The following is a 21,649-nucleotide window of genomic DNA, read 5'->3' on the forward strand; positions in this document are numbered from 1 at the left end:
TTGGAAGATGAGGAGGTCTATTTTGGACAGGTTAAATTTGAGATGTCAATGGGACATCGATGAAGAGATGTCCTGAAGACAGGAGGATTTGTGAGACTGCAGAGAATGAGAGAGGTCTGGCTGGAGAGGTATTATGAGCATTGCAGCAGAAAATTTTCATTAATTAAATTCATTAATTAACATTTAAGATACAGACCGAAACATAAAACGATGAAAATATCACCAAAATCAGCTTAAAAAAAACCCCTCAGGTGCATTAGAACAGCAGAGGATTTGTGACAGAAATCCACACCAAAAGGAAAGCAGTAGAAAGTTCCATGAAAATTTGGAAAGATGATTGTGAGAAGTGGTGTGGCTTAGTGAAAAGAACATGCGTCTGGAAGGCAGGGGACCTGGGTTCTAATTGGGTGGGTCGTGGAGACACAGAAGTGACCTGAGCCTGCCGTGTCCCTGGAGCCAAAAGGCTTGAGTCCCTGGGCTGCCAAAAGCTTCTTGAGTAGGTCACAGATCCCACTAAGTGATCCAAACTGTAACTGGACAAGGCTAGTTCTCAGGAATTCAGAGTGAAGGTTTCATGATTTCTGGACATCCTTTGGGTCACGTGATTCCTCTCAGTCCAACATTCCAGTCAATCAGAGGGTGGCTAGAAGTGGTTCTTGTCCTGGGATGGGAAAACAATGGCTCTGAGGGAAGCAGAGTGGTGTGAGGGCCACTTTCAAATTCGGGTGCACTTGGGTGGTGCGTATGACATGATTCTGATGGATGGAAGGTTCCCATTGGTTAGAGGAGGACGGATTAGAGAAGCAGCTTGGCCTAGTGGACAAGATCACGGGCCTGGAAGTGAGAAGGACCTCGTTCTAATCCTGGCTCTGCCACTCGTCTGCTGTGTGACCTTGGGTAAGCCACTTCACTTCTCTGGGCCTCAGTTACCTCATCTGTAAAATGGGTATGAAGACTGTGAGCCCCAAGAGGGACATAGACCATACTCAACCTGGTTACCTTGTATCTACCTCAATAATGATTAGAAGAGTGCCTAGGTCATAGTAAGCGCTTAACAAATACCAAAAAAAAGAGGGGTTGCCTTCTGCAGGGGATGGTTGCTTCCCAAGCTAGGAATCAGTTCTCTGGGGTGTGGGTACTTGCAAAACCCAGGTTAAGGAAACTCATGCTGGAGAACTCACGATGTGCAATACTACACACACACACACACACACACACACACACACACGCTCACACATACGTTTGCTCGTCACTTCTTCTGATGCCACAGCATCTGTAGCCAAACAACTCTCACATCCTCAGGCAAACATTCCCCAATCCTCTCAAACACTCCAGCCAAAATGCCGAGTGAGAGCATACACATTAGCAGAACTGGCAGGGAACAGGTCCCCTCATTATTCTGTACTCCCCAGATAGTAAGTACAGTGCTTGAGTACCAATTGGGTGCTCAACAAATGCTACTGCTCCTACTACTACTTCTCTGGAAAATTAATTCAGTAAACATCTTTATTCCAAACTGCAGGTATGCAAAATTGATTCACATTCTCCACAGGCCATCTTCCACTAAATGTTCCTGATTTGAAACTTGAATAATCTCTACTGGATTCCCTCAAGATTACATGGTGTTCTTTCACTGCCCAGAAAAGAACTGAGGGGGAAGGGGGGGAAAGAAAACCGAAAAACAACTTTTACAAGCCATTCGGTTCAAGCCTTGTGAATTCCGATTGATGAAGCTTGGTTTCCTGAGGGTTTATCGTCAGGGCATCTGAGCTAATCTTCCCCAGCCCATCTGCCCCGCGCTTCCAATTATTATGCTCAATTTAAAGGAGGATTTTGAAGGGGATCTGTAGATGGCTAATCCCAACCACATGGTAGTCTGTGCAGCCATTCTAGGTTTCTAATCAGGGATTGACTAGGCCTTTAATGCCTAACCTCCAAAGCCCAGTGAGATGATAGTTACTCAGGTACAAAGGTAAAGGCAGAGCTCCATTACCTTATTTGCCTCCCTTTATTTTTGAAGAGTTATACTGAAGAGTTTCAGCCTTTTGAAGAGTTTCATCCTCAGGGGTTGTGTTTGCCCCTTCAACTTGGCTCAGTGCCAGGCCAATTGAAATGGTTCCCAGTGTACTTCTACCAAACCAAATAAGGGACAGGGACAGGGGTTTCCCTCAGGGCCATTTTACAGTTGCGTGGGTGGTGGAGACAGGAGAGCAAATAAAGCAAATTGAGTCTGCCATATTCCTGAAGCCAAAAGCTTGAGTCCCTGGCTGCCTAAAACATCCGAAGGGGACACAGATCCCACCAAGAGACCTGATCCATAATTGGACAAGGCTAGGTCACAGGACTGCAGATTGAAGATTCAGTGATTTCTGGACCTCACTTGGATCACGTGATTCCTCTCTGGAATCATTCTTTGTCAGCTCTTCCCATCCCAGCCCTTAGGTTCTACTGACAAAACTTTGTGAAAGAAGACAGCCTGTAAACATGGAGGGCACTTCATAATTCTGCAACGTAAAGCCCTCTGTTTTCAGCCGTTTGATTAATGAGTACTATAAAACCAAATTAGGACTGGGTTTCATGTGTCACAGAATCAACATCTGACAGTCGACACATCTCAATAAGGAACAAAGAACAATAAGACCGTAAAGACAAACTTTTCACATTAGCTTCTGGGTCTTGTGATGCCATTTTATTATTCTCACTCTAGTGCTTATGTTTTGATTGCTTTATCATTTACATACATCCTTTGATGCAGTATCCATTGATCAATGTTCAGAAACATAAATATGTCCATATAGTATATAGAGAATTTTGGATCGCTGCCTAGTTTTGATTGCTTCATCAAGCTAGACGGCATTTGGTCCATTTCTTGCAGCTCTCATTAATATATTTCATAAACAACTATTGGAAAAAAAACCTTACATGCTGAAGAAAGTTACAGGACTCACAGTGTTGCTTGGAATGAAACCAAGGTGTAATTAGTAACAGAGTAGATGTCATTTGACTACAAGCACATTTCTTCCCCGTAGGCAGAACATGACCTTGGTTTAGAGCTAAACATGACTATATACAAAGAAAAGTGCTCCCACTTGAGCAACATTTGTTTTAACTATTTCTGATGGATTCCTGTAGTTCCGAGATCTCAACATGCATCACCAAGAGAAGCTAAATAAAAGCAGTTTTCTCTAAGAAAAAATCCTTTTTTTCCACTCTGGTCCAAAGTAGCCCTTACACTGCTATACATCCAGCACGAATAGCCTTCTTCCTTCCAGGAATGCTATGTACCTAAGGAAACTTGTAGCACTTCTTGGAACACCTAAAATGGCATGCCAAAAGTTGTCATAAAATTCTTTCTTTTCGATTCACTGAAATCTTGTCAGCTGTCACCCTGATCTTAAATCTTTACTGCATTTGAGGTGTTGCCTTAGTCTGTTGTGAACTCTGTGCCATCCTTCATTATCGAGCCAGTGACCAGATTTAGAATGATGGCTTTCATTTTAAAGCAAGTAAGAGTGAAATCCCTCTTTATTAATGCCCTCTCTCAGACCTTCTGAGTATGAATATCGTTGATTATATAATCAGTTTATTTCTTGTAATTGGTAAATATTTCTCTATGCGCATGTATGTGTCACATGCTGTGCTTTTCTCATTCAGTTAGTACACTGCATTGCATTGAGTCTAGTGGCCGCTCAACACAATCTGTTGTTGCTACTACTACTATCAAGCAATCCGCCCTACCTCCTTCCCGTCCCCACAGCACCTGTATATATGTTTGTACAGATTTATTACACTATTTATTTTACTTGTACATATTTACTATTCTATTTATTTTGTTAATGATGTGCATCTAGCTTTACTTCTATTTATTCTGATGACTTGACACCTGTCCACATGTTTTGTTTTGTTGTCTGTCTCCCCCTTCTAGACTGTGAGCCCATTGTTGGATAGGGATCGTCTCTATATGTTGCCAACTTGTACTTCCCAAGTGCTTAGTACAGTGCTCTGCACACAATAAATATGATTGATTGAATGAATGAATGAATTTATTTAGTGCTTATGGTGTGTGGAGCACTGTATTAAGTGCTTCAGAGAGTAGAATATAACAGAGTTGGTAGACTACACTATTCAATCATCAGAAACAGGCCAAGGACCTCATTAATACATTTTGGCCCAGGGAAGAGGTCATCATTATCTAGGCAACAAGACTCGACTCAGCCAGTGTGAGGCCATTCCGGCAAGTACGTGAAAACCCAGCCTCATCAGTGGACAAAGGATACGCTTCTGGGCTTTCTCCCCTGCATGTCTCTTAAACCTATTCCATGGTCTGTACAGGATTTCTAGTCAGATTCCATCTATTTTTTAAAAATCGTATTTGTTAAGCATCTGCTAAGCACTGGGGTAGATATAAAATAATCAAATTGGTCATAGTCCATGTCTCATATGGAGTTTATAATCTTAATCCCATTTTACAAGTGAGGTAACTGAGGCACAGTGAAGTGATTTGCCCATGGTCACACAGCAGACAAGTGACAGAGCCGGGATTATTACCCAGGTCCTTCTGACTCTCAGACTTGTGCTCTATCCACTAGCCCATGCTGCTTCTCACTGGCCATGCATTGATTTTCCCGGTTATCATAAACCCAAATCCTGGTTATGACTAAATTTTTCACTTTCTGTACTTCTTCCCTCACAAAATCTTACAAAATGAAATTTTAATTTTAATTTTCAAATTTGAGATTGTAATGCTTTTAAAATGTCATAAAATGTTAGACAAGAAGTCTTTCCTTTTCCTTCTCTTGAGAAACTCAACTTAATGAAATAAAAACACAGGAGGTGGTTCATTCTTCATTTAATTCTGAGGTGGTGTTAGATTCTCATTTATGGTTGGAGAGCAATACTGTGGTACATTAAGGCATTTCCCACATACCTATGCTGCTTGCGAGATCATTGTGAGGTCCTGGCTTCAGACCAGACTCCATTTAGAGTAAGAATAATGGAGTTTGCTGATTGCAAAATAAAGATTTCCAATTTCCTCTCCTTTGCAACGTAACTTAGATTTTGGTCTAAAAAAGTTATAAAAAGCAGAATCAGGATGGTTAGCAAGAGGAAATCACAGTAAAGAGTCACTCTTTTCTTGCCTGCATAATAAAAACAATCAAATTCTGCAATAACAATGTAAGAAGTTCCTCTTTCGGTTGATTGCTGTATTGATGTTCATGATTAGGGTCGTGATTTGTCCTTGGCTGGTCAAAAGCAAGATTGAAATCATCTCTATTGGAAACCAGTTTGGTGACATTCACATCTGTAGCGGGGTGGAGTTCATCATGATTATTCTTAGTGATGCTTAGAAGAGGCGTTATAGGCCCACCGTGAGTTGGACACCTGGTCTTGTTCTAATAGGCTGTTACTTTAAGCATTAGAAAGTCCAGGAGAGAGGCTTCAGACTGCAGTGAAGCCCTGCAGACATAATCTTTGCTGCACATTGACCACAGAAGTTCAGGGAGCAGTGCCAAGGACGCGCTACAATTTCCGTGGACCAAACAAAAACATTTGACAGACTCTGGGAATTGCTTAGCAAATTTGATCTCCTGGAGAATTGCGGTGGTGGGGAACGTGTCTGTAGCCTAACATCATTGCTGCCTGGTCAGTGGAGGGACAACTAAATATCCTGGGCTGCCTACTTGCATATCATATGACTTTTGGGCTGGCTGTGGGCTGGGAATGTCATTCTTTATTGTTGTACTGTACTTTCCCAAGTGCCTAGTACAGTGCTCTACACACAGTGAGTGCTCAATAAATACGATTGAATGAATGAATGGGGGAGGGAAAGGTGTATCTGGTCAATAGTAACCCCCATAATGGGGTTGTTTCTGCACTAGTGGTGATAGCTTGCATGGAGCCATGCTCTTACTCAGTCCCCTTGTGAGCATCAGCAGGCATTGCCCTAGATTGTAAATTCCTTGACGTCAGGGATCACGTCTACCAACTGCACCGTACTCTTCCCAAGAGCTTGCTGCAGGGCTTTTGCAACAAGCAGGCACTCAGAAAATACTATTGATTGATTATTAATAGGCTGTTGGGGGTTAAGGATGCGTCGTCTGGGGACATAGGTCTGAATACACATCAGTGTCTGCTGTAGTAGAAGTTCCTGCCGAGTCATTCATTTTATATAATAATAATAATGTTGATCATATTTGTTAAGAACTTGCTATGCACCAAGCACTGTTCTAAGCCCTGGGGTAGGTACAAGGTAATGAGGTTGTCCCATGTGGGGTTCACGGTCTTCATCTCTGTTTTACAGCTGAGGTAACTGAGGCCCAGAGAAGTTAAGCGACTTGCCCAAAGTCACACATCTGACAAGTGGCAGAGCCGGGATTAGGTCCCATGACCTCTGCCTCCCAGGTTTGTGCCGTACTTACTTTCCACCCTGCCCAAAATACATTCACCTAAAACACTGCCATAATTTTATCCCAATTTCACCTCTTATTCTTAAGGCCGCGGACTTGTTTCTGATTTTAGGAATGGGAAGTAGGAGACACACTCTTGATAAGTTAAAGGCTATTTCTGCTGGGATCCCGGCACCAAGTTCAACTTGAATCAACCGTAGCTTATTTTTGTATGCCAGAACAGAACTGGTCCCTGACTCTTCTACTGAAGTGGTAACTATGCAGCAAAGAATAAAAAGCAAAGATGGGACAGATTCCTAAGCATGACTAAAATATATCATGATGTACAAAATGCTCAATCTCTTCTAACTTCAATTAGTCCCAGCCTCAGCCCAGAATTGGAAATGTAATAATTCCAAAAAGAAAGTCTTCTTGCTTCACAAGTGAAATTCAAACTCATTCTTAAATATATTCCTTAGTTAAAAATGTATTTCTTCAAAAATAGAAAAAAATGTAATTGTCACTACCAGGAAGGGGAGAACAAGAAGGGAAAGCATGAGCAAAACTCTTATGCATTTTATTTACCAGGGGTTAAACCAAACTCTCGCATTAACCATGAGACTGGCCCCAGGAAATTTTCATATACCTATGAATTATTCAAAAGTAGACCCAAAATAGGCAATCATGAAAAATGTTAACTTCTCATCAATTTCTGAGTCACCATTCTCTGCTGCCCAGTTTTACTATGCCTAATTCCTACCTGTGTAAATGGCAATGTGTATTATCTTGGCCACTTGGGAAGTGGGAGAACCCAGACAAAAGAAATTCTGTTTTTACAGAAAGACAACCAAGTATTGGGTAACTCTATAATCCCCATCTGAGCACATAATAGTTCTCAATTCAGGAACTGATTTCCCCTCCACTAGGAAAATGTATATCTTAGAGAGCAAGTATTCATTGTATGCTTCCTGCTTTTTAGGAGAACAAAATTTTCCATTTTCATCTTTTCTCTGTAATTTCTCACCAATTCTGACCACATAATAAATGCCTATTTTGTCACAGCATATAGTTTTAAGTTTTCAAAAAGCAATGTCGTAGTCCTTGCTTCTTAAACCTCCTTCAGGTATACAAATGGTCTTCAATCTGTTAGTCTTAAAAAGAGCTAGGGGCCGTGAGTCAGGAAGATACCACATGCCCTTTGTAGTCTAACTCTTGTTTTCCCCTGACATATTTTTAAAAGTTTTTTTTTCCACTTGCACCGTGATAATTGTATTCAGAACAAGCTCCTCATTATCATTCTTGTTACAAACTTAATTAGGGATGAGTTGGGGCGCTAAGATAAAAGAGGCAGAAAATATGAAATTAGACTGGGATAGAAAACAGCAGTGGTAGTGAGGATCTCCAGGCAGTATAATTGCTCATGAATCAGGTGTTTCTATAATGATAACGATAATAATAATAATTTATGGTATTTGTTAAGGGCTTTCTATGTGCCAGGCACTGTTCTAAGCATTGGGGCAAATGCAAGCTAATCAGGTTGGACAGGTGAATAATGAACTCAAGTTGGTTTGAGTTTTTGGGAGTTCAGAGAATATTCTCAACAAGAGTCCATTCATCTCTCTAAATTTCCTTTGTTGGGAGGAGTCGAGAAATAAACACTTGGAATCACTGTGGCACTATGTAATTAAGTGACGTAATTGAATCCTCCCTTCATGATAAGCCAGAATAAAGCACTCGGTCAGCTCACCACCCTCCCGTCTTATCTCACTGATTTCCTCATACAACCCAGTCCCCAACTTTGTTCCTTTAACACCAACTTATTCAGTGAACTGCGATCTCGTCTATCTCGTCACTGACCTTTGCTCCCTCCTGGAACTCCCTCCCCCTTCACATACTATGGACCACTACTCTCCCCAACTTTAAAACCTTATTAAAAGTACACGTCTTCTAAGACCCAATTAAGCCATTTGATGTTTGATGTCTGTCTTCCCCCTTCAAGACTATGAGCCTGTCGTGGGCAGGGATATTGTCTATTTGTTGCAGAATTGTACTTCCCAAGTGCTTAGTACAGTGCTCTGCACACATGAAGTGCTCAATAAATATGATTGAATGAATAAATGAATCCTTTCCCCTACTCCCTCTTCCTTCTGTTGCCCCTGAGTTGGATCTGTACCTTTTGAGCACTTTGTATTCACCTCACCCTCAGCCTCACGGGTCATATGTATGTATCTGTAATTTATTTTAATAACTCTCTCCCCTTCTAGACTCTGAGCTCCCTGTGGGAGAGAATGTGTCTACCAACTCTATTGTATTGTATTCTCAATACTCTGCTCACAATAAGTGCTCAAAAGACGCCCTTGATTGATGTCTCTTCACCTGTCCTTACTTTTCTACCCATACCTCTACTTTAATCCGTAGTACAAAATGAGCTCCTTCTTCACTAAGTCCTTGGAAGAAAACAGTGGAATTAGTGGATATGATTTCTGCCCTCAAGGAGCTTTCAGTCTAGCTGGAAAGACAGATCTTTCAACCAATCCTTTGTATTGGTTTAAAGAGGAAGAAGGTATAGCCTCTGTGTGAATGCTTAAGTAATGGAGTATCGAAGAAATGTAAAAAAGTGCCATAAGGGTTTGGGAATACTGAAGTGTTGAAGTGGTGGAGAAGTGTTTAACCAGCAGAAAGGGAATATAAGCAGGGGGGTTTATTTTAAATCAATCAGGGAAGGCCTGCTGCTGGAGATGGAACCTCAGAAGGGCTTTACAAATTGGGAGAACTGTGGTCTGTCAAATTTGAAGGGTGGAGGAGTTCTAAATGGGGGAAGGAGGTAAGGAAGAGTCAAGAATTAAGCACAATGAGCAGATTAACTTCAGAGGAACAAACAGCGCAAGTTGGGGTGTAGAGGGAGAAGCAAGTGATAAGTAGAAGGAGGACAGCTGATTGGTTGTTAAAACCAGTGGTCAGGAGTTTCTGCTTGATGCAAAGAAGAAGAAGGGGCAAATTTTTGAGAGTTTGGAGGGAAATGGCGAATGTACGGAAAGACATACAAGAAAAATGATCTGGACAGCACAGAGCTGTGGACTGAAGAGGGGAGAGAATAGAGTCTGGGAGGTCACCAGGAGGGCTGATGCGGTAGTCAAGTGGGGATACAGAAAGCACCTTGACTCTGCAGCACGTTGTCCATTTGGATGGTGAAAAAAGGGCAGATCCTGAAAATGTTGTGGAGGAGAAACTGGTAGAATGTGGAAACAGACTACTGTCCCATCTTCAAAGATCTATTAAAATCATATCTCCTCCAGGAAGTCTTCCCCGATTAATCTCACCCCAGCCCACCTTCAACCCTAACAGCACTTTATGTAAATGTCCTTAACTTGGTTGCTTCCACAACCTGTAATTTATTTTAATGTCCACCTCCCTTACTAGATTGTAAGCTCCTTGTGGGATTGATCATGTCCAATCTTCCAAGACCTTAGTACAGTGCTCTTTACACAGAAAGTGCTCAGTAAATACGATTGAATGACTGTTTTCTTGTACCTCACTCATAATACTTCAAAACCTCCATTTATGTCTTGCTAAAGTTATTTTTGACATAAGTAGGTATGGTATTCTACAACACTAAAGGATGGACAGCTTGTGGGTAGACCTTTAATGGGCTCTTTCAACACTAGTTTTATGGTTCAGCTCACAGGTTTGGCTTATCTGTGCTGATCTCTGCGAGTGAGTAAGTGAAATTCATTCCACAAACCCAAAATTTTGGAACCTGAAATGTCACCACTGATTTAAAAAAAAAAACGAACTCTGTGAAGAATAAGGTGTACTTTTTTCCATTTAGAAACCAAACTTTTCTTTGAAAACTCAGTTCATTTCAGCGCACCTTCCTTGTAGACATTTCACAATTATTTCATTTTATACTCTTTCGTCCATCTACCCAAATGCTTGCTTGGTTCGTCCACTTTTTAAGGGGCCTGTCTTTTTCAGTTTTGAAAGGCACTGGTGAATAACATTATATCAAGGAATGATTTATGTATATTACAACTTCTTTATTGGGTGCAGTCCTGCAGAATTAAATTTATACCCCTCCTCCCAAACTCAGACGTCATTCCCACTCCCTGTAAATTAGAGTCTATTTCGCTAAACATGCAAGAACCTCCAAAATACCCTAATTTATTTTGCTACCGTTTCTTTGATCCTCAAGGGTTGGAATAATTATGAAAGGAAAATGGCAAAATGACCTGCCCGGCAATGAAAGGTTTTTCATGAAACCTCAGTGCGTAATTTTGTCATTAAAATTGTTCCCCTATCAAAAGCACTGACAACACTGTATTCTCCCTTTTCTGCACCTACTTCACAGAGTGAATGGAGCATATAGTATGTTATATTGAATTTACTGAAACAACATTATATTAACGGGAAACTATTAAAGGTACGGATAGTCAGTGAATGTTATTATATTTAATATAAGGCCAAATGGACTGCTTTCTATTTATACAAAGTAAAATCATCGCAAAGCATTCTGTGCATAACTCACCAATGGATAAAAAAGTTGGGAGCCCTGAGAATTGAAGGTTAATCAAAGGAAAACAGTTTCCAGGAGGAAAAACATCCTAGACTAACCAGAACAGCAACCCGCTCCAAAATAACAGAGCCAGAGGCAGCTCCAAAACCACCAATATAGCTTCATCTGGAAGTCCATGAGGAGCCAGTTGCTGCAGCAAAACATATCTTCAGCGGATTGATGCTTGGTTCTGTGACTAGCATCCAGAAAACAGTAGGACAAATCCAACAGTGGTACTTAAGTGGCACCCTTTCTCTCGGCCCATTAAAATTAGCTCCAAAATCATTCGATGATATGATCGAGCCATAAGGCATGGGAGAAAATGACAAGATTTTTCTTTTTCCATTTTTAAAGATTTTCTTTGGCCAGATCTACCTTCTTCATCCATTATTTAGACTATTTTTAGTGCAGTTTGGTAACGTGTGAAGACAGAGCATCATAGCAGCAGTCTGTGGGGTGGAAATGAAAGGAACACAACCACAAACAATCCTTAATATGGCCGGACTGTCAGCCTCCTGAAGTTTGGGCAGACCCGTAAACTGATTTGACAAGTCTTTCTCAACTTTGACAGCTGATCACCCTTCCCCTATACTCTCACCCCTTCCTCTTTCTCCTTCTCCTTCTCTTCTTCCATCTCCATGAAGTACCAGAGTTTTGTGTTGGAGTTTTGTCCATAAGAGTTTGGAAAATAGTCAAACATATTTATTGAGCGCTTTCTATGTTTAGAGCACTGCACTAAGCACTTGGGAGAGTGCAATATAATGATCAATAGAGACATTCTCTGTCCACAGTGAGCTTACAGTCTAGAAGGGGAGAGAAACATTAATATAAATATAAATAAATAAATTACATTACCTCAGAGGCTTCCTGTCAAATTATCGGGCTCTAAGACCACCCGTACTTACTAAGCAATTGCCAGACATCCCAAGTCATATAAACCTATCTGCCATCTTGTAGCACTTAAGTGTATATGTATATCTATCCTCAAGACTTTTGTGAGTATGTTTATTTGATTGAATATTCAATTATTGATTTTGATTATTCTGTTTGTAAATGCTTTCATTTCTGTCTGGTCAGGGAATGTGTCACTTGGTTTGTACTTTCCAACTGCATAGTATAGTGCATTGCACCCAATAATTGTTGCTCAATAATTCTTATTGTCAATCAATCAAGCAATCAATCAATTGATGATATTTATTGAGTGCTTAGTGTGTGAGAAGTAGCGTGGCTTAATGGAAAGTGCATGGGTTTGGGAGTCAGAGGTCATGGGTTCTAATCCTGGCTCCACCACTTATCAGCTGTGTGACTTTGGGCAAGTCACTTAATTTCTCTGTGCCTCAGTTACCTCATCTGTAAAATGGGGATTTAGACTGTGAGTCCCATGTGGGACAACCTTGAATCTACCCCAATGCTTGACACATAGTAAGCACTCAACAAATTATTATAAGTATTGCTAGGTGCTTGAGAAAGTACAGTTCAATTGAACTGGTAAAGGCCTCTAGTCTCTTAGCTCATTGTGGGCAGGGAATGTGTCTGACAACTCTGCTTTATTGTACTCTTCCAAGTGCTTAATACAGTGCTGTATATATAGTAAGCGCTATATAAACTCTATCAATGATTAATTGATAGACATGTTCCCTGACCACAAGAAGCTGACAGTCTAGAGGGGAAGGCAGACTTTAAAATAAATTATGGATAGGGGAATTGTCAGAATCCAAGTAAATTGATGGGATTCAGTGGTTTTATAAAGTCTGTGAAAAATATTTTATGGACTTGGTGCTGCTTTCTGGAAATTTGCTCTGTCTGATTTGTTGCAAAGATCATGTCCTCTATTCCATGTTGTGATTGGAAGTCACTGTGATACCGGATGGGTGCCATCAACAATATTTTTCAGTATCCTTCCAGTAAACGGATTGATTAGTTGGACTCTGGCTAGGATCTTGCCAGCAGGGGAAGCACAGTGAGATGCTAAGTTAGTTGTTCAAGTACATTCTTTCACCTTTCTTCTTGCAGATTATTGTGCTAGTGGCCTTTCTGATCATAATAATAGCACGTTTTGTTATACACACACTAGGTACCAAGTACTCCACTAAGCGCTGGGATAGGCACAACTTAAGCAGTCCAGAGAGAGTCTTTGTCCCATGCGGGGCTCGCAGTTTAAGGGGGAGGGAGAACAAGTAACTGCTCTGTGCCTCGGGTTCCTAATCTGTAAAAATGGGGATAAGTGATTCGCCCAAGGAACTCAGGTCTCCTGATTTCCACTAGGCAACACTGCTTCCTCAGTAGTCTCTATGTGGAAGAAAAGCTTACTTAAGTGTTAAACACGGGTGTGATCTCCATCCAGGTTGATTTCAGCAGGAGCTTCATTAGGTTGAGCTTGCATTGATGGCTTCCTCAGTACTTGGGACATACACCACACATATACCTGTCAGGAGGGTCTCTATGCTTTGTAGAGCCTCATCTTTGATTGTATTAGGTTGTATTTGTGGAAAACATTGATATAGCAATGCACCTCTGTAGGATTCCTTTCTTTTCCGGGCTCAAGCCTGATCCATCTTAACTCTTTGAGGTGCTAAAATAGAATGTCAGGGGCACATACTCTATTTAGTGAGGTGTAGATGTCCTTAGTTTAGTAGCAGTCTATATAGTTGTAGATGGGAAAGCTCTGGAAGACCATGAGAAAATTAGTTTTAAGTAAATAGGGACCTTAGCTAATTGGTGTTGCAGGGTGCTTTCAAGGGAAACAGAGAATCCCTGTGGGTTTTTGAGATCAACAGTCTGTTGATAATGTGAGCTATTTTCAGCGTGGCTTAGTGAAAAGAGAATGGGCTTGGGAGTCAGAAGTCGTGAGTTCTGATCCTGGCTTCTCCTGTTGTCTATTGTGTGACCTTGGGCAAATAACTTCTCTGTGCCTCAGTTACCTCATCTTTCAAGTGGGGATTAAAAGTGTGAGCTCCATGTGGGACAACCTGATTGCCCTGTATCTACCTCAGCACTTAGAACAGTGCTTGGCATATAGAAAGTGCTTAACAAATACTATTATTATTATTATTATTATTATTATTATTATGCACTCACTATGTGCCAAGCATTGTATTAAGTGCTGGAATAGGAACAGGATAATCCAGACCCATCATCATCATCAATTGTATTTATTGAGCGCTTACTGTGTGCAGAGCACTGTACTAAGCGCTTGGGAAGTGCAAGTTGGCAACATATAGAGACAGTCCCTACCCAACAGTGGGCTCACAGTCTAAAAGGGGGAGACAGAGAACAAAACCAAACATAATAACAAAATAAAATAAATAGAATAGATATGTACAAGTAAAAAGACCCACATTCTAAGTAGGAGGGAGCACGGTATTGAATCCCCATTTTGTAGATGAGGGCATAGAGAAGTGAAGTGACTTTCCCTAGGTCATACAGCAAGTAAGTGGCAGAGCCGGAATTAGAACCCAGGCCTGTGCTCTTTTCCACTGCGCCACACTGCTTATTAGCATGCTATTGATGAAGTTAAATCGGGCCCTCTTTTTCATTGGACGAAGAGGACTTCCTGACCTAGTTGTCTAGCTGTCATCCCTGGTGGCTGGATGAGTTTGACAAAAATCAGTAGGCCACTCATGGTGCTGATGATGCCGGCGGGAGAAGACATCAAGACGGATTCATATCCGGGCACTAAATTGCAAGGGCTGGCTTGACTTTGGGAGCTACTGTCAAGGAATAATTTTCTCTAGAAATGTTTCGTCATTTCCATCCATACCCCTTGAGGAAGCTGTGGCTTCTTCTTTCTGATGTGCATTTTGTCATTACTAGCCAGTGCTCTAACCTACGGCCCCGATTATTATAATATTCTCTACTTAAAGCATCTTTTGGGGCTTCAGCTGGTACAGATGCCTGTAGTCCGTTAGCCTGTGGGAAACCACTGCAGGAAACATACCAATATTCCATAGTGAAAGGGGATGGGATTGAACTTAAATGAAGCAGCAATGAATTTCAGCATATTTCAGGAATAGTTTCAATATTTAATAAGCCTAAATGGAAGAGAGGACATATTTTTAACAGCTGTTTTCCTACCAGTGGTGTAACCAAAGACACTTAATGAAAATATCTTAGCTGGAAGTTATCATTTTCAAGACCATTGATATTACCCAGAAGAAACCGAGAATTCACAGTGGGTCTTAAAAGCCTATTCCTAAACACAAAAGGAAAGAGAGTGAAGAGCCAAAAACTCATAAAAGTGCACCTTTGATGACAGCACACATCTTCCTGCAGAGAGAAAGATGAAGACTAATCGGGGAAAAAAAATCCCTGAGCTGAGGCATTAATAGGAAGAAACAGACACAAGGAATGCAAAGGCAAGAAAAGCTTGAGAAAGAAGATACTATAACGGTATACTATACTACAGTATAACAGTATATTAGTGAAGTTACTAATGGGAAGCAGGTTGGCTCAATGGAAAGAGCACTGGCTTTGTAGTCAGAGGTCAGGGGTTCAAACCCTAGCTCCAGCAATTGTCAGCTGTGTGACTTTGGGCAAGTCATTTCACTTCTCTGGGCCTCAGTTACCTCATCTGTAAAATGGGGTTTAAGACTGTGAGCCCCCCGTGGGACAACCTGATCACCTTGTAACCTCCCCAGTGTTTAGAACAGTGCTTTGCACATAATAAGTGCTTAATAAATACCATTATTATTATTATTATTAATAATAAGCATAAATGAAAAAGTCATCACTTGCTATGCACTATGGGCATAAACTACAGCGTTTCCTCATTTTTCTTAAATTGAGAGATCTCCCAGAACCCCGATCTTCTGATTTCTTCACTTCGCCTTGTTTTGCTCTCACATAGACGCTCTGCTCCAAGAGCACCTGTACCCCCCTTTACCCGAAGTCCATCTCTTCCAGGAAGCCTTTCTGATTATTCTATTACTTCCTCCTTTCTGTAATTTATTTTAATGTCTGTCTTTCCTGCTAGGTTGTGGGCTTCTTGAGGGCAGGGATCAGGCCCACTAGTTGGATTGAACTGTTCCAAGCTCCTATTAGAGTGCTCTGCACAGATTGGGTGCTCAGTAAATACCTTCAACTGATTGGACTCCCAAGAACCCAAGGCGTATCAACCGAACAATAGCCAGCCTTAGCATTTAGGCACAAATACCCTTCCTCAGCACTTAGGCATTTGTGAATATCAGTTACTTATACATCTACAATTTTTTGCTACAACAGTTCTCTTTGTTCTTCCTTCCACTCCTAATAGTTGTAAATGATTTTTGCCTTCCTGTTCCCCATTAAATTGTAAACTCCTTGAGGGCAAGAACCATGCCTATTCCTCCTGTTGTACTCTTCTGTTATACGGTACTCTGCATACAGTATGCAACCCAGTCAATATCACTAATTAATTTGAAATCTCCACACATTTCTGAAGAGAGCTTCCATCTTCTGCTCTCCAGAAGGCACAAATGCTAACTCTTTTCAATATGGCCTCACAGTTTTTCAGCCTGTGCTTTTCCATACCTGTGTTGTCCTTACCTCATCATTAAGCCATTCCAGTTAGCCGGACTAAAAGTCTGAGCATTAAGGGCAATTTCCAAAAGTGCCCTTACTTGTTGGTGTCGGATATTAGTTGCTAGGAGACTGACTCTTTTAGTTCTAGTCTAGGCATAATACATGGTCCTGTACTACTGTACAGTGAAAGGTTAGACCATGAGGATCACTGCCGTCTGGTAAATTGTGTCCCCCAAATACAGGGCCTGATTAAAAAAGGCCAAGGGTCACATTCAAACAGCTGTTTGACAAGCTCAGGTTTCTTACGGAGAAGTAAAATGGAGAATTGGAGTGATTTGGAAAGGACACAAGCATGTTTGCTGGAAGTGTTTGGATAGCACCTGTATATATGTTTGTACAGATTTATTACTCTATTTTACTTGTACACATTTGCTATTCTATTTAGTTTGTTAATGATGTGCATTTGGCTTTAATTCTATTTGTTCTGACAACTTGACACCTGTCCACATGTTTTGTTTTGTTGTCTGTCTCCCCCTTCTAGACTGTGAGCCCATTGTTGGGAAGGGACCATCTCTATATGTTGCCAATTTGTACTTCCCAAGCACTTAGTACAGTGCTCTGCACACAGTAAGTGCTCAATAAGTACAATTGAATGAATGAATGATAATTCGGAGTTCCACCAGGTCTTGGACAGTTTGGATCCCCTTCACAGTTGTGAAATTCATATGCCCTGGTGAAGTTTATTGAAGTCATAACCCTTTTTTATGGTATTTGTTAAGTGCTTACTATGTACCAGTCACTATATTAAGCACTGGGGCAGATACAAGCTAATCGAGTTGGATGCGGTCTATGTCCCACATGTGGGTCACAGTCTTGATCCTCTTTTTTGTAGATGAGATAACTGAAGCACAGGGAAGTGAAGTAACTTGCCCAAGGTCACACAGTAGACAAGTGGCTGAGCTGGGGTCAGAACCTAGGTGTTTCTGATTCGCAGGTCTATGGTCTAGCCACTACTCCTGACTTCCCACCCAAGCCCTGTCCTCCCCTTGATTTTCCCAACACTGTAGAAAGCACCACCATCCTTACTTGTCTCTCAAGCCCATAACCTTGGTATTATCCTTGACTTGTCTCTCTCATTCAACATATTCAATCTATCAGTAAATCCTGTGAATTCAACCTTCCCAACAATATTAAAATCCTCCCCTTCTTTTCCATTCAAATTGCTACCAAGTTAATCCAAGCATTTATCTTATCCTTCCTTGATCACTTAATCAGACTCCTTGCTGACCTCCCTGCCCCGTCTCTCCCCAATCCAGTCCATACTTCACTTTGTTGCCCAGATCATTTTTCTAGAAAAAACATTCAGTCCATGTTCCCCACTCCTCAAGAACCTCCAGTGGTTGCCCAATCAACTCCTGTGGCCCAGCTGACACACTTCACTCCTTTGCCAACCTATTCCCTATACCTCAATCTCATTGATTTAAAAAATAAAATGATTATAATAGATGAAAATGCATGACTTAAAAGCCTCTGTCATTTATCTGGGACACAATCTTCAGGGTTTTACTGAGAAGCAGAGTGGCCTACTAATCAATCAATTTACTGAGTAGCTACTGTGTGTGGAGCACTGTACTAAGCATTTGGGAGAGTACAACAATACAATCTACTCACCCACATTCTTCTCTGGCCTGGAATGGCTGCCCTGTTCACATTCTCTTCATATCTTCTAGACTATGAGCCTATTGTTGGGTAGGGATCGTCTCTGTTGCCAAATTGTACTTTCCAAGCATTTAATACAGTGCTCTGCACACAGTAAGCACTCAATAAATATGACTGACTGACTGAATGAATGAATATCCAAGTACTCTGCCTACTCAAAGCCTTATTGAAGGTACTTCCCTAAGCCATTGTCTCTATTCCCATTCCCTTCTGTGTCACCCTGATTTGATCTCTCTATTCACCCCTCCTGCAGCCCCATCACTTATGTACATGGCTGTAATTTACCTATTTATATTAATATCTGTCTCCCCCTCTAGATTTAAAGCTCATTGTGGGAAGGGAATGTATTTAACATTATGTTGTATTGTACTCCCCAAGTGCTTAGTACAGTGCTCCACACACAGTAAGTACTCAGTGAATTGATTGATTGATAGGCCACTCTGCTTAGTAAAACCTTGCAGATTATGTCCCAGATAAATGACAGAGGCTTTTAAATCATGCAGTTTCATCTATTATAATCATTTTATTTTTTAAATCAACAAGCAGGAATCAAAAATGAAACTCAATGTATTCCTCCAAGAGAGATCAGGGAGAAAGTATCCCTGGCTCACTGAAAAGAAGTCCAGTGGAAGAATCATACATTTCTAATTTTATAGGAATCTTCCAAGTATTCAACTTGACTTTTCAAAAGTGTCAGACTCACCTTACATCAATCCACATTTCAGTCACCCTACTCTCTATGTCCCCATACTTGGGCTGACTGCCATCAGTCTAATTATCTATCATTCTAAGGCAAAAGCAGATTTTAAAAAATGCTCTAAAGAGTTGATTTTGAGTGTTTCAGTGATTACACTGAGTCTAGTATTAGCATTTTGTTTTGCAATTCATCAAATCAGCCCAGTGTCTGTAGAATTTTCCTTTTTAACCATTCTGCACTGGGGTTTATAGCGAGAAATGCACTGTACTCATATATGTGGAAAACATTCCAATTGCCCTGCTTTCTACTCAGATTATTTATGCTGAATTTAAGTCCAGACATAACCCCCCGATCTAGGGGTTTCAGAAGAGATTGTGTATATGAGTACATCTAGGTGTCATGCTTTTCTCATCTGAATGCGGATGTTTCTCAAACACTTGTCAGAACTTTGATTCTTTGTCTTTCGTGCCTTTTTATTTTGCTAAAATGAAAGAAATTATAGACATGTCTTAATGATTTCAAAAGATTAATTGTCCGTAGCACTCATTTTGTTTGGATAAAAGTCTGAACAGCTGTGATCCTGCTATTCCTCCCCAGTGAATATTTCTACCCACGTATTCCTAGGGAACAAGTTCCATCATGTTTCATTATGAGGCCAAATTAAATAGACCAAAATCTGCTTTAATGTTTTCCCACAGATCACATTCAAATTTCAAAATCTCAGCAGTGTCCAAAAGGTACGTAGCTAGCATTTAACGGTTTCTTTTCCCAAGTCCTTGAAAAACACTACAGGCAAATTTTCCTGTCCAGATAATTGTTGTTGATTAATATCTTCCTTTTCACATGCATATAAGCATCAGATAGAAAGGCCTCCTGAAAAGTAAGATAGATGACCAACACAGTTCTCCTTCTAATTACAGGCCTTTCAAGTTGACCTTTGGGATATTTTACCTGGAAGTTGTTGATTTGCTTGCAAAACCATAATATTGTGTTTGGAATGAGACACCAGGTTTAGAGGGGTTCCATTTTTTATATCAATATATTTTTAGGTAGTTGTGCTTATGAAGCACTTACTATGTGCTATGCACTGTACTTATAGCTGGGGTAGATGCAAATATAACAGGTAAGTCACAGTCCCCAACCCAAGGGCTGGCTCTCTGATTCTCTCTGTCCCTGTCTGTGGCTCTGTCTCTGTCTCTCTGTTTTTCTCTCTCACATATGGTCAAGGTATTCATTGATGTGGTCGATCAGTATATTCACACACACCATCTAGGCATACGTTGTTGAGGCTATTTTTGCTCAAATGTTGAAAAAGGCTTTAAGTAACAGAATCTGCAAGACCACCTGCATGAAATTATTTAGGAAAGTTATTGTTACTGCTCATGTAAAGTACTTCACTCACCTGCACAGCTTCTTGAGAAAGAAGACTTCTCTACTATTACGTGCCTAATTCATTCGTACCGTAGTATTTATTGCATGCCTACAATGATGAGATTACTGTGCCAATTGCTTGGAGAGAAGAGTGGAAGTGCAAGACCTGATAACTTCCCTTAGGGAGCCTACAATCCAGTGCGGCTAAAGACAGAAAACTGCTATAGATATGCATACGTATATAATATGTTCACATATTTAAAGTCCTGTACAGTCAAATGAATGAATATTCATTCATTCAATCATATTTATTGAGCGCTTACTTTGTACACAGCACTGTACAAAGCTCTTGGGAGAGTACCATATAACAACAGACAGACACATTCCCTGCCCACAACGAGCTAACAGTCCAGTTGGGGGGAGACTGACATTTATATAGATAAATAAATTATGGATATATACATATGTGTTGTGGGGATGGGAGGGAGAATGAATCAAAGGAGCAAGTCAGGGAGACACAGAAGGGAGTGGGAAAAGAGGAGAGGAGACTTGGTCAGGGAAGGCTTCTTGGAGGAGATGTGCCATCAGTAGTACTGAATGAATGCCTCCGAGGGCCAAGCATTGTACTAAGCACTTGGTAGGGTTGAATAGAAGGAAAATATACATAGCTTGTCCTCAAATCTAGAGGAGAGAAGAAGCTACCAGCAGAGAGGTTCTATTGTTGTATATGGATAGAACATTTGACATTCCATTTCACACCATTTTCACTTGGAGATTGCCCTCTGAAACACCAATGTGAGAGTAGGCATTGCTTTCATATCAGGTCCTTTGTCTCCCAATATCCCAGAAGCCTCTTCTGATTGCTGTCCCTCTAGACTGTAGGCATCTTAGGGGCAGGGAATGTGTCTGCCAACTCTGTATACTATATTCTCCTAAGTGTTTAGTAATAATAATGATGGCATTTATTAAGCACTTACCATGTGCAAAGCACTGTTCTAAGAGCTGGGGTAGATAAAAGGTAATCAAGTTGTCCCACGTGAGGCTCACAGACTTAATCCCCATTTTCCAGATGAGGTAACTGAGGCACAGAGAAGTTAAGTGACACAGCTGACAGTTGGCGGAGCCGGGATTTGAACCCATGTCCTCTGACTCCAAAGCCCGGGCTCTTCCTGCTGAGCCACGCTGCTTCTCTAGTACAGTACTCTGCACACAATAAGCATTCAATAAATAAAACTGATTGATTACTATTTTCCAGATGGACCCGTCTGTTGCTGAACTCTACTGCATCACATTTTTTGGGATTATCTTTTTCTTTGTCTTGAAAACATATTGATTATGTCCTTCCTGTATTGTTTGCCTCGTCTCGGTTCATTATATAGCAGCCAATTGCTTGTCTCGTTATCATCCATGCAGGCAGAAAAAAAG

Source organism: Tachyglossus aculeatus, chromosome 10 (assembly GCF_015852505.1).
Source record: "Tachyglossus aculeatus isolate mTacAcu1 chromosome 10, mTacAcu1.pri, whole genome shotgun sequence".
NCBI classification, from domain to species: domain Eukaryota; kingdom Metazoa; phylum Chordata; class Mammalia; order Monotremata; family Tachyglossidae; genus Tachyglossus; species Tachyglossus aculeatus.